The sequence below is a fragment of the Megachile rotundata genome, chromosome 2 (assembly GCF_050947335.1).
Source record: "Megachile rotundata isolate GNS110a chromosome 2, iyMegRotu1, whole genome shotgun sequence".
Classification (NCBI taxonomy): domain Eukaryota; kingdom Metazoa; phylum Arthropoda; class Insecta; order Hymenoptera; family Megachilidae; genus Megachile; species Megachile rotundata.
In genome coordinates this window covers 9,659,961-9,673,175 of record NC_134984.1, presented here as the reverse complement: position 1 = coordinate 9,673,175, position 13,215 = coordinate 9,659,961, and the positions used below count along the sequence as shown (strand labels likewise).

General features: G+C 27.5%; 1 protein-coding gene across 1 annotated transcript in view; it reads right to left on the bottom strand.

Moving 5' to 3' along the window:
- Window positions 1-13,215, bottom strand: part of LOC100876174 (glucose dehydrogenase [FAD, quinone]) — a 54,181-nt gene extending 40,966 nt beyond the window's left edge. Inside the window, exon 1 of the mRNA XM_003705733.3 lies at window positions 13,060-13,215. The gene's annotated coding sequence lies outside the window, so the exon portion shown is untranslated. The remainder of the gene's footprint in view (window positions 1-13,059) is intronic.

Here is a 13,215-nt window from a genome sequence, read left to right as displayed (position 1 = left end):
ATTTAAACCTATTAAAAGAACCATCACATAAAAATTTAATTTTTAAAATTAAAAATAAATATGATTCAATATAACTAGAAAATTGTACCAATTTCCCTTTATTCTCATCTTTCTGTGGTTATTCAACAAATTAAGACGAAAGAACTTTTGTATATAACCTGAAATATTGAGTTTGAAGGTCCTAACATTTTACGACCGGGATAACCAATATTGAATTTCAATTAATCAACAAGATCCACCGTTATATTTTTTTCACCTGACTAAGACACATGTAATTAATAGTTCTGCCAGTGAAACAGCAAAAAATAATGGACCGTTATTTTTACTCGAAGCTAGAGAGAATGCGAGGCAAGTGGTACGATGAACCTTGTGGGAATATTTCAAGGGAAAGGTAGAATGATTCCGCGATCTTTAATGCCAAGGTATACTGACACACATGCCAACAATTTGAATGAAACAGCTTTACCTCATTACTAGGCAAATACTTCAATTTTCTGCTTTTTTTGTTGCAGCATTAAGTAATTATCTAAGGAAACAGTGTATCAGATTGTTTTTACTGTATCTTACTTCATTTTTACTGTTAATAAGTATGTCTATAAATATAAGGAAATTTAGAATTAGAGGTGAGGGGATGAATTAGGGATTTAGGGGTGATAATTTGGGAATGGAGAAATTTACGTGTACCAAATTTTGAGGTCAGTGGATTTAGAAATATAGAAATTTTTAATTCTGTAATTTTAGGATTTCCGAGTTTACGTATTTTCAATTATTTGAATTTAGAAATATTGTAATTTAGAAATTTAGGTATTGGGAAATTTGGGAATTGGAGAGATTGAGAATTTGCAAACTAGGGAATTGGAGAATTTGGAAACTAGCAACGTTTAGGAACTTGGGAATTTGGGAATTTGGAAATTCGGAAATTGGGAAACTAGCAAATTTTAGGAATTGAGGAATTTGAGAATTTGGAAATTGGGAAACTAGCAAATTTTAAGAATTGAGGAATTTGGGAATTTGGGAAATTTGGGAAATTTGAGAAATTTGGGAATTAGGAAATTTGGGAAATGGGAAATTTGGGAATTGGGAAATTTGGGAAATGGGAAATTTGGGAATTGGGAAATTTGGGAATTGGGAAACTTGGGAATTGGGAAACTTGGGAATTGGGAAATTTGGGAATTGGGAAATTTGGGAATTGGGAAATTTGGGAATTGGGAAATTTGGGAATTGGGAAATTTGGGAATTGGGAAATTTGGGAATTGGGAAATTTGGGAATTGGGAAATTTGGGAATTGGGAAATTTGGGAATTGGGAAATTTGGGAATTGGGAAATTTGGGAATTGGGAAATTTGGGAATTGGGAAATTTGGGAATTGGGAAATTTGGGAATTGGGAAATTTGGGAATTGGGAATTGGGAAGTTTGGGAATTTGTAAATTTAGAAATTTGAAAATTTAGAAATTTGGGGCTTTATATTTTGTAAATTTGTAAATTTAGAAATCTCATATTTATCAACTGTTTCAAGCTTAAAAATTCTTAAATATCTAAACCCTCAAATACAAAAACCTAGAAGTTAAAAATTTAGTACTCTCAAATTTTTAAAATTTTGAAATCTCAGATCAATAAATTTTAGAATTTTTAATCTTACAAATCCACAAATTCTCACAGTCCCAGATTCAATAATCAAGAAATTAAAAAATTTAGACGTTCAAAAACTTAGGAATTTACAAATTTAATAATCCTTAACTTAAAAAATTCAGAAATTCTAATCTAAAAATTCTAAAATAAATCTAATAAAAACTATAATTGAATTCACCATAAAAACACACAACTCACCTGCAAGATTTCATATTAAAAATTTGAATAGTAACGCGTTCCAAAATTGGAATGTGTCTACGAAGATGCCATGAATGAAAATAATCTGCAAAACAACTTCTGTGCTTTGTTCGGTACCTTTCTTTGAAATGATCCTTTTGGTCAACCCGGTTCTGCAAACCAGTTTATCTAGATACATGTATCGAGATAATCTATTCTGATTCCATTCATCGTTGACAAGACTTTTATAAATCGTTGAATATTAATTCTACGGTTTTCTTTTTTCTGTCTTTTTTTTATGGGATTCAAGAAATTCTTAAAACTTTATTGTCGTTTCTACGAATTGTATAGAGAGTCGAAGAAAAGTTTATGTTCTTTTGAATTGGAAAGATGTGTTGATTAAAATGTGCGGATTGTAATAATTGGGTCGTAGGTGTTTATGCATTTGTAAGTAGATTATGGAAATGTAGGCGATTATGGTATGTCACGAGTATGTATACTATACGTAAAATAATTAAAATGCAACATGTGAATATAAATGCAAAAGTATGTAAAAAATTCTTCGACTAGAAGATAAAATTTCTAGAAATTTGGATGAAATTTAATCAGTTTTTTTTAGCGTCGAATGGCAAGATACATATAATTAATATGTATTTTTATGGAAACTGTAAAATTTATAATATATGAAATTTAATGTATGAAATTATAATAATGATAATAATAAATTATAATAACTATAATAGTTTTACTGTTCATATATATAATACACATAAATTAATATAGTATATTAAATCAAATTTAAGGTACAATTCATGTTGCAATAAATAACAAGAACTTTACTGCCATAATAACTTTTCAACCCTATACAATATTGTTGAAGGCGAGGAGATCCGTGGACGAATAGTGTCGTAATTAATTATATACAAAGCACAAAAAACTATTTATTTAAGAACGATACAAAATACAATCAGAATTACGTGAGAAGAATATTAGAGAACAAAACTGAATCGAAACATGCGAACACAAGAAGGAACAAACAATGATGATTAACATCGCTAGATGGAGATAAATATTAATGCTAATTCGTGTATCGCTCTTATATCGCTTTTATCTCCAATAAATATTACTAGAGTAACTGCATGTAGAAAAAGTTCCTTTAAAATATTTTTGCGTTGCAAGATAAAATTATTTATGACGTATTATTACAAAATTTGTGTTCTCTAATTTATGATATAGAAAGATTAACAAACGTGGTTGTGAATTTTATATTTTTGTATTAGTAAAGACAATATTATACTTATTTTACTTATAAGAAAATAATATACTAGATTTTATTTAACATATGCAATATTGTAACTATATTTTATTTAACGGCGCAATATTGCACCTACATTTTATTTATTAATACAGTATTATATTTATATTTTCACATTATATAATGAATTTTATAGAAATTATATATTTTACAATGTATAACGGTTAGGTTATATATTTTTTAGGTTAGGTTATTATTATTAGGTCGAGTCATAAGTAACTTCCGATGCAGCTAAATAGATTTTATTGTGTGTATGGTGAGATTATGAAGGTATAAGTCACCACGAGTTGTTGAAGTCAAATTTAACGATTACTGCGGATAAATACATTCAGCAATTGCAAAGAGTGCAAGAGAAACTCCTAGAAAAGCGCCCTGCACTCGTCAATCGTAGAAATGTCATTCTATTGCACGACAACGCGTGACCGCATACAGCAAGGGTGACTCAAGAAAAAATTCTTGAGCTTGGATGGTCTGTTTTACCACACCCACCTTACTCCTTAGATCTTGCCCCGACAGACTACCACCTTTTCTGTTCCGTACAAAACTTTTTAAATGGAAAAACCTTCAATTCTGAAGAGCAAGTCAGGCAGGCTGTTGAAAGCTTCTTCCAGTCCAAACCAACCATATTTTACAAGGAAGGAATTGATAATCTAGCAGGAAAATGGGAGAAGGTTATAGAAAATAGTGGCGAATATATAATAAAATAATATAATTTTGTTGTTTAATGAGAACGAAATAAATGTCTGATAAAAAAACGGAAGTTACTTATGACTCGACTTAATATATTTCACAATATATAATTTACTGTATTAAGAAGTAGATATATTTAACTTACATATAGTACATACTGTTATGTGCAATATTATGCAGTAATATTTTGTGCAATATGTAATATTATGCAATAATAATTTGTATTTACATTTAAAATTTACCATACATATTATGTAGTGTATTTAATATTTTTTTTAATTAAATGCTTCAGGTCACATGCACTTTCTTAGGTTATTAGTAACCACATTTAGTTGATTTGATTTACTATATCTATTATGTAGTGTATTCAACATTTACTATATTACACAGTATATTTTATTATTCACTAAATTATACATTACATTTAATAATAATATTATGTACAATATTATAAAGTACATCTAACATACATATTTCTACCGACAGCCTACATAATGCAACAAAATTTATGATTTCATTAAAAAAAAAATTGAAAGTAATTTTAAATTCATTAAGAAAAATAAATGTTCGGGACATCTATTGCATCCACAACTTAAATAAATTTACATTAAAAACCTCTTTTACCAGATTATTATAAATGATAAAAAAGCTGTAACGATATTGATTACACAATTATACTTAATAAGTGTAACAAATATGCGTCCAGTGTTCACGTAACATATGCAATATTAAATAAAACTATGAAGATAGATAGAGTAATTCCATATTAAAACAAGTATTAATTATTATTAGACTGTTACATATCAAACGTCGGATTTCGAAACATAGAAAGTTCGACATGATTTACTCGCATAAAAAAAAAAAAATAAAATAGCACTTATATTCGCTAGAAGTTCAAAGTTGGTTGAAAATATCTATATAAACGTTTCATCGACGCTCTTATTGTAAAAAATAGTAAAAAATAGCTGAATCTTGATTAAAACATATAAACAATCAGTTATATAATTATCAGCTTACAATCAATGTTATAAATTAGTAAATATTTCATTTTTAGTCTTTGATGTTTTGAAATGAGAATGGAATCTTTGATCTCTGTGTTATGACGAATCTGTGATGTTCAGAATAAATAATCTCTTCTGGGAATACATTTTATATGCAGGAAAAGTATGAGATATTGCGTCTCCCTCTTTTCCGTTGCCTAAAAAACATTGAGCAAATATTGTTGTACGAAATATAGGTTATAGATTTTTGTTGCAAAATAAGTCGAATATTTTTAGGTTAGTTTGAAGAATTTTGAAGGTTCAAAATCCTAAACTTCAAATATTTAGAAGATTTAAGGTTTTTATATTTTAAGGATCGAAAATTGAAAAGTTATGAAATTATGAAATTATGAAATTTTCAAAACTCCAAAATCTTAAAACCTCAAAAGTTGAAAAATTGCAAATTCCTGTAGCCTCAAAAGTTTCAAAATATTGCAAAATCCTAAATCTTCAGAATTAAAAAATTGTAAAGTACAAAAATCTCAAATTTTCAAAATTGCAAAGTGCTAAAATCTCCAATTTTCAAAATTGCAAAGTTCAAAAATCACAAAACTTCAAAACTTTAAAATCTTAAAGCCTCGAAAATTTGAATTGAAAAATCCTAAAACTTCAAATATTCACAAGATTTAAGGTTTTTATGCTTTAAGGACCAAAAGTTAAATAATTCTGAAGTTTTCAAAATTTAACAATCCTAAAATCTCAAAAAGTTAAAAACTGCAAATTTCTACAGCCTCAAAAGTTTCAAAATTGCAAAATCCTAACTCTTCAAAAATTTAAAAATTGTAAAGTCCAAAAATCTCAAACCTTCAAAATTGCAACGAGCTAAAATCTCAAACTTTCAAAATTGCAAAGTCCAAAAATCTCAAAACCTCAAAACTGTAAAATCTTAAAGCCCCGAAAATTTAAATTGCAAAATCCTAAAATCTCAAACGTTTAAAAATTGTAACAGCCTAAACCCTCAAAAGTTACAAAACCATAAAGTACTAAAGTTTCAAAGTCTCAAAATTGCAAGGTCTTGAACTCTCACATTATAAAAATTGTAAAGTCCTAAAATTTGCAAATCCCAAAATTTCAAACTTCTATAATTTCTATGTCCCAAAGTCTCGAAATTCAAAAATTCCAAAATTTTGAAAAAGTTCTTAAGTTCTGAAATTTTAAAAGCATAAAATTTTAGTAAAAAATGAAAAGTGAAAAAATCAAACTCAATCAGATTTTGCGATCTTTACGTATTTACTTTATATCATAGATCTCTTAGAAATAAACCAAGAGACAATATCACGTAAATTTTCCAGTTGGTTGGCAAAACTGTTAAACCGTTAACTGCAATACTATCTGATGCAGGTTGTTAAACTGTCAACCAATGAATCGTGAATTTTACCGCAGTATCTTGTTTCGATCAAACAGTGGGATCAAGATTTTTAGAGAGTTCTTTTTACATTTCCGAATGACTCACAATGAAAGAAACATTGATGGGAAAGTACCCATAAAAATTTCTTACGTGAACTTTCAGTGAATTTTAATTATACAATTGAACAGTTAACACATATGTTAACACATATGAAACTAGCTACTCGTTCAAAAAAATATTTTAAAACTTGTTTTTTACTGAATGGAAGTTTCTGTGTCATATTTTTGATTTGAATTAAAAATTCATCATAAGATATTGAAACAGAAAATTTCCGTTGTTTGTATAATAACGTAATATATTGCATGTAATGTAATAATAATTGTGATATAATTGAAGTCTTATGATGGGAAAAGCCCAAGAGTGTTTATACAGCATCTTATGACGGGAGAAACCCAAGAGTGGTTTAGAACACCATGTTTATCCGGACATGATTAATATTTATTGAACTGTCATATTGTAAACTCGTTTTTTGAAATCGACAGCCTTGAACCTACCTGAGGGGGCGAATCGTTAGATAGCATCTCTTTCTCTAATCCGACAAGTAACTGTACTGTTGGCTACACAGCCAGTATTTCTACGAAGAGATGCCAAAAGACACCTTTCAAATTTTAACTTAAAATTATTCTCTAAGATGAATCATTTCTCCACAATTAATTTTTTGACTTTTCATACAATAGTTGCTAAATTCAGCGATATCATTTTCTTTCAGCTCATTCTAGATCTAAAAATGTGCGTATGGTATACTTATTTCTACCATGAGGTGTCTGATACCTTAAGGATTTCATGAGAGTGCCTAATTTTAAACCATTTTACATATAAATATCAACACCATTTTGCAGCATCATATCAATTATAATCAAATTAGAGAATCCCGATTTCAGTTGTAACGGAAAATACAGGAGTTGCGGCATAACTTTGATATTCGCTTATTTCCCGCCATGTTACATTTTACACTGCTATATTCATATTTTGTAGGTTGATGAATTAAGCTGGAATTTACAACCTGATTAAATGATCTCTAATAAAAACACATCAGTGTATCAATAAATTCCTTAAATTATCTACATTTAATTGATAATTTGAAATTTCAATAGTTTTGGCAATTATTTGCATTCAAACGAAAAGGTGTTGAAAGACACCTTTTAGTTAAAATACGTATATGTATAAAATCGTGGTAGAAATGTGTTAAAGTTATTTACCTGGATTATATGAAAATGAAAAATGTCAGAAACGCTTCAGCGAAGATATGAGTAATATCTAGATAAAATAAAAGTTGACGCTGAATAAAATAAATCAGGACTCACTTAACTCGAGTAGCTGACTAACCTATTAACACATAACCAATTTCACCCGTGAACATTGGGTCGGAAATTCTGTATTTCTTTAGAGAAAAAAATGAGAAGAGCACGACACAACAATAATATTTTAATGAAAATATAATTATATTATTGTATAATATCAGAAGAATGGAAATTTTATATTATATTATAGTTACATGATTAACATATATTGTGCACAATAGATATAACAGTTAAATGTGTTACAATTTTGTTCTCTTGTGCAATACATAATATAATTATGTGCATATAATAAAATGTAACATTATAATTATATATATAATGTAAAAATACTACGAGGCAATATAATAATATAATATATTATATAGTACAGTAAATATTGTATAATATAAAAATATAATATAAAAATTTAAAGATGTTAATATAAAATAGAAGAGAAATGACAAATGTGTTACAGTAAATAAGAAATTCTAATGCTGCCTTTTGTTCCGCGTGAGCTGTATAATTACATAAATCAATTAGGTGAATATTTCACGAAAACTATTAAAAGTCTCACGCTTTCGCTCGCTCGAGAATAATTATCATTAAATAAGAAGCAGAATTTGAATAATGTGAGCAAATAACATACAATTAGTTTATAGTAGATAATATTATAGACTCCATTTGAGTGTCTTTAAAATTAATTCGTTTCCTGAAGTAATATAAATACAAAAGTAATATGTAAGTAATAAACAATGAGGTAATTACGATGCAATATGAGATTTAATAATAGGCTTTCTTTGTCTCAATTTAATAGCCTTAGTTGACTCAGATTTGGTTAGTCGTAAAATCATAATGAATATTGCATAAAAAGGTTTCAAAAATTACTACGTGTTTTAAACGAAATATTTAATAATTTTCTTCTATTTTTTAAAGAAACTTTTAATATGAATGTGAATATAAAACTTCGACAAATTGTGATTTTTACACTTTTTCAGTTTAGGAATATTTAACCAATAAAATTAATTTTTTTTTGAATAGTGGTAATGTTTTTTTTTTTTTTTAATTTAAGCTTAAGTTGAACTCTCATAAGAGAATTATAAAGCTGTACATGAGGCTTACAGTTAGTTGTACAAAGGGTTATGCAGATTTATGGGCTTACAGTAGAGTATAAGTAATTTTATGTTAACTGACATTTTACATTTTTATGTTATTTTTTTTCAAAAAGCTGTAAATTGCGAGACACGCTTCGATGTTTATGGAGTAAGGATTTAACATTAAGCGGTGGAAAAAGACCGAGTTTGCTTAATTTTTCCATCAGATTGATTCTTTGGAAATCTAATAAGGGACATTGCCAAAGTATATGGTTCAGGTCTTGTGTTTTAAAGCCGCAGTTGCATTTAGCATCTTCTACAATGTGAACATGCGCCAGAGGTGCTAAGAGTAAAACGAAATTTTTAGTCGTCACATTTTCAAAATTAAACAAGTTACAAATTATAGATATTTACAATAGCGTAATTAGTATGACAGCATCCTAACTTTCAAACATACCTGTTAAATTAGAGAAAAACACATTGCTAACGGGTCACGAAACCAACTCGTGTTCTCATACCCAAACGTTGACCGATCACGAGTCAACCCGTCTTTACACTCGCATTATCTATCTCAATTTTTTAAATTCCTTTCTTAAAAATCGATCTTGAAATTTGTACCACGTAACATTGTACTCGCTACGATTCAATTTAATAGAATTTCATTTATATTCAAATCAGCCCAATGTGTGGTTTGCGTGAATCAGAACTTGAATTATGCAAACAGTGAAGCTACGTTTGTACTGCACGCACGAACAAAAATGAATTTGTCAGCTATATTTGATTACGTACATAAAATTTCGACAATTCTTTTTTTCAGTAATAGATTTTAGTTTTTTTCAGTAATAGAATTTTCTTTTTTAAGAGATATTAATACGGGAGTTATAGATATTAATTCTTTAAAAATTATTTTACTTCGTAATACTAAAAGTATATACTCTTCAACATACACATACATTTTTTTAAATACTTGATTAAAATTTTTTCCTTTTAATGTATGAATTTAAAAATGAATTTTGGAATTAAATATTAGATTTCAAGAAATGAATTAATATAGCAATAAAACATCACATGAATTTATATTGTAGAAAAATTGAAATTAAAGATTCTTTAAAATATTTCCCAAAATTGTGTTTACAGCACAAAATTACACTTTCAGTTAGTTTAACAATTAGTGGATGTTTTAAATTAATAAATGCAATTATTAATGGCAGTAAAACTATATTTTTCATGGTTCTGTTAATATACTAATGTACTCTGTGATGAATTTATTTAAAAGTATAATAAATATACAGGTAACAACATTACAAAGAATACTTATTATTAAACATTCAACAATATTTACAATTATATTTATTGATTTATAACATCCATTACTTGTTGAATTAATCAAAAGATTGTTAATTTACATTAACCTAAATTTTCATCCCTTTATTATAAACGAATGATTTTACAAACATCTTGAAAACTTTCCCATTTTAATTTTCTCAAAAATGAAGATAAGCTGAAAAAATATTATTTGATATTTTTGACTAGTTTTTGCATATAAAATCATCCCTTTTTTATTCGTACCGGAGACATCAGAGACATCCCGTGTATTAAAAGCGGATTCCAATGTTACAATCCTACGAATTTGAAATTCATGTAAATTAATGTGTATCTAAACTTGAAAAGCATTTTGAAAGAACGAAACTTTGCATGATGAGATCTTATTTATTATCTTGTCTGGTCCTGTATCAGATATACTTCTTGTCTTGTCGTCCTTTCGTTGTTACACAATTTATGTCGCTTCCTGAGCTGAAGCTATTGTTCAACGAAAAACGTGAAAGACCGGAACTCGTAATTATGACTAGCACACCTCGAGATGGTCTATTTTGAAGAGAAAAAAAAGCTTGTCGTGTTCTTCTCACCGACTCATTTCTCAGAATGTGAATTATTAGCTGATGCAGATGTTGGGTAATTAAAATACCGCCCGAAATAGGAATTTATAAGTTCTCATTATGTAATAAGTTTCATATATTCTGTAATAAGTGCTAGTTCGATGTAGAATATTACGGAAATTGTAGACAGTGAAATTAATTTAACAATATAAAATGTTCAAATTTTAAATTTGTGTTGTCGGTGGTTAATTTTACAATTTTTTAAAATTAACTTTGTTAAAATTAAATCATGTTTTTATATTGATGTAATTATTTGAATTTTTGCATTTTTAAATAGTATTAATATCTTTATTGATGATTTTCGGTTTTATTATTTTATACTAATTAGTAACAATTTTTATAGTTTTTAATATGAAATTGGGCTGCCAATTTGTAATTATTAATTATAGTGCACATATTTCTTGATTATATTTTTGTACTAATAATATATATTACATTAATTTATAGTAAGCAATAATGTAGAATATATATTCACTAATAGTAAGTAGTAATAATAATACACATATGATATATCATATTGTAACATAAATAAATAAAAATAAAATGTAACATTTCTCTAGACCTGTTTTTAACCCCTCTAGATACATAAAAAGACTTTTTTAATTTTGAAAAAAAAAAAGAAATACATTTGGAACTCAGGAGTGATAGTAATATGTAAATACTAAAAAATAAATTTTTCTTCGAAAAATTATTATAAATTAACATCATAACAGGAAAAAATTTCTTATTAACATTTTCGATTGAAAATAATTGTTAGTAAAGTAAGTTACAGATTTCTGCAAAATTTCATATGTCAAACGTGGATGATATGATACTAAAATTAATATATAATACGTTAATGTCAATCTTTAATCTGCAAATGCACTAATATTTATTCAGAACACTTATAAATAATAATTAACTCGAAACCACCCCCATATTACAAAAAGCAAACTGAAAATCTGCCAGAAAAATATTATTCAAAACGGCGATGTATAATAATTATAAATTAAATTGTAGGTATGAAATATGTATTACGTTACAAAAATAAATGATATTATATGTATTTTCAAAAATTTTAAATAAAATAAATATTATGTATATTGTAACTAGAGCAGAGTTTCAAAAATAAGGGGGTGAATTTTAATTTGAGACCATTGATGTTATAAGACAAAATTTTATTTGGTTGTTATTCCTTGAATTTTTTGAAATTTTGAAAAAAAAATTTCATCACATTTCAAAATAACACCCTGAAATTTTTAAACAATTATCATTACTGCTATTGAAATAATAGTAATTTCTTCAATACGTCAGTTTTAATAACTGCCACAATTAACGTTCTTGTAATTATCAAAAAAAGAAAACTCGAAAATGTTTTAATAACTTATTTAAAAGTGATTATTTCCTAAATTGGGATAATGTAAAAGATTTCTAACTTCCTCAGACAACAAATCAAAAATTGAACAAGTTACGTCGATATTCATCGATAATATCAATTTTATGACACAATCTAAGTTCAGAAGTTACAGCAATGTTTACTTTACATATGCGTAAAGTTTTTAGAAGATTACTCATTATACTAACAACGCAAGATTAGTTCATTATTGAGATAACCTGACAGTGAATTGGGAAAACATAATTTCTAGAAAGATTACTAACATCTTTTCACCATTTTCCTGTTCCTCCTAGAATAGTTTAATTTTCTTATTTTTATGCTAAACGTGCCAGCATTATACATAATTTGAAATTAAAATTCCGATACAAAAATGAATAATTATATCATCAAATATAACTGAATATACAGATTAATTTTATGTGTGGATTCCAAAAAAAGTATCATAGTGCTTTTTGCAATTTTAGATGAATTCGTGAACCAGTCATTCGACAGGTTTGATAGTTTAGTGTCACTAACTTTAACTTTAAACCTATTGGAGTATAATGAGGACTTAATTTATAATTAAAGATGAAATTGATAAATAAATAGGGCAGAAGAATTAATTTTTTTACTTGATGGAATGTTGGTTTAACGAAAAGTTAAAATTTAACAAATTGTTAAAAGATTGATTAAAATCTTAAGAAATTGTGTAACTTATAATTTGAAACTTGTGGAGGGGTCATTTGACCCTTTTGGTAGTTTTAGTATTCATTATCAGTATAAATTATCGAAAACATAATGTAAAACCACGCAACATAAAAGAAATTGATTTCTTGATTTTTCCAAATGAGTAAAGGACAATACATCGATTTGACCAAATACAACCACTCTAACCCTAAAATTACCTAAAGAATCATTCAAACCCTACACAAGGTTTCCAACTCACAAGCTTCACCAATATACAGGCTTATCGAATATAAAACCCAACGAAAAATTAATGAATCGAATTATACAGAATTAATGTAACTATGTTTTACCATTTGTTTATTTTAAATTTTGAACCGTGTGTGAATTATGCGTCGGTGGGTTTAAATGTTAATGCACAGACGTGGAGGCAAATGTTGCGAAAGAAACTTACCTCTAGAAGGTCGTTGTCCTTGTTATCCTTTCAAGAATGTTTTGCACTATCGACATCGAGGATCCCCGGCGTGTTTACGTTCACGATACTCTCGCTAGGAACAGGATCGGTGTTCACGGTACCACGATCAACACCAGACTGACCCGATACCATTCT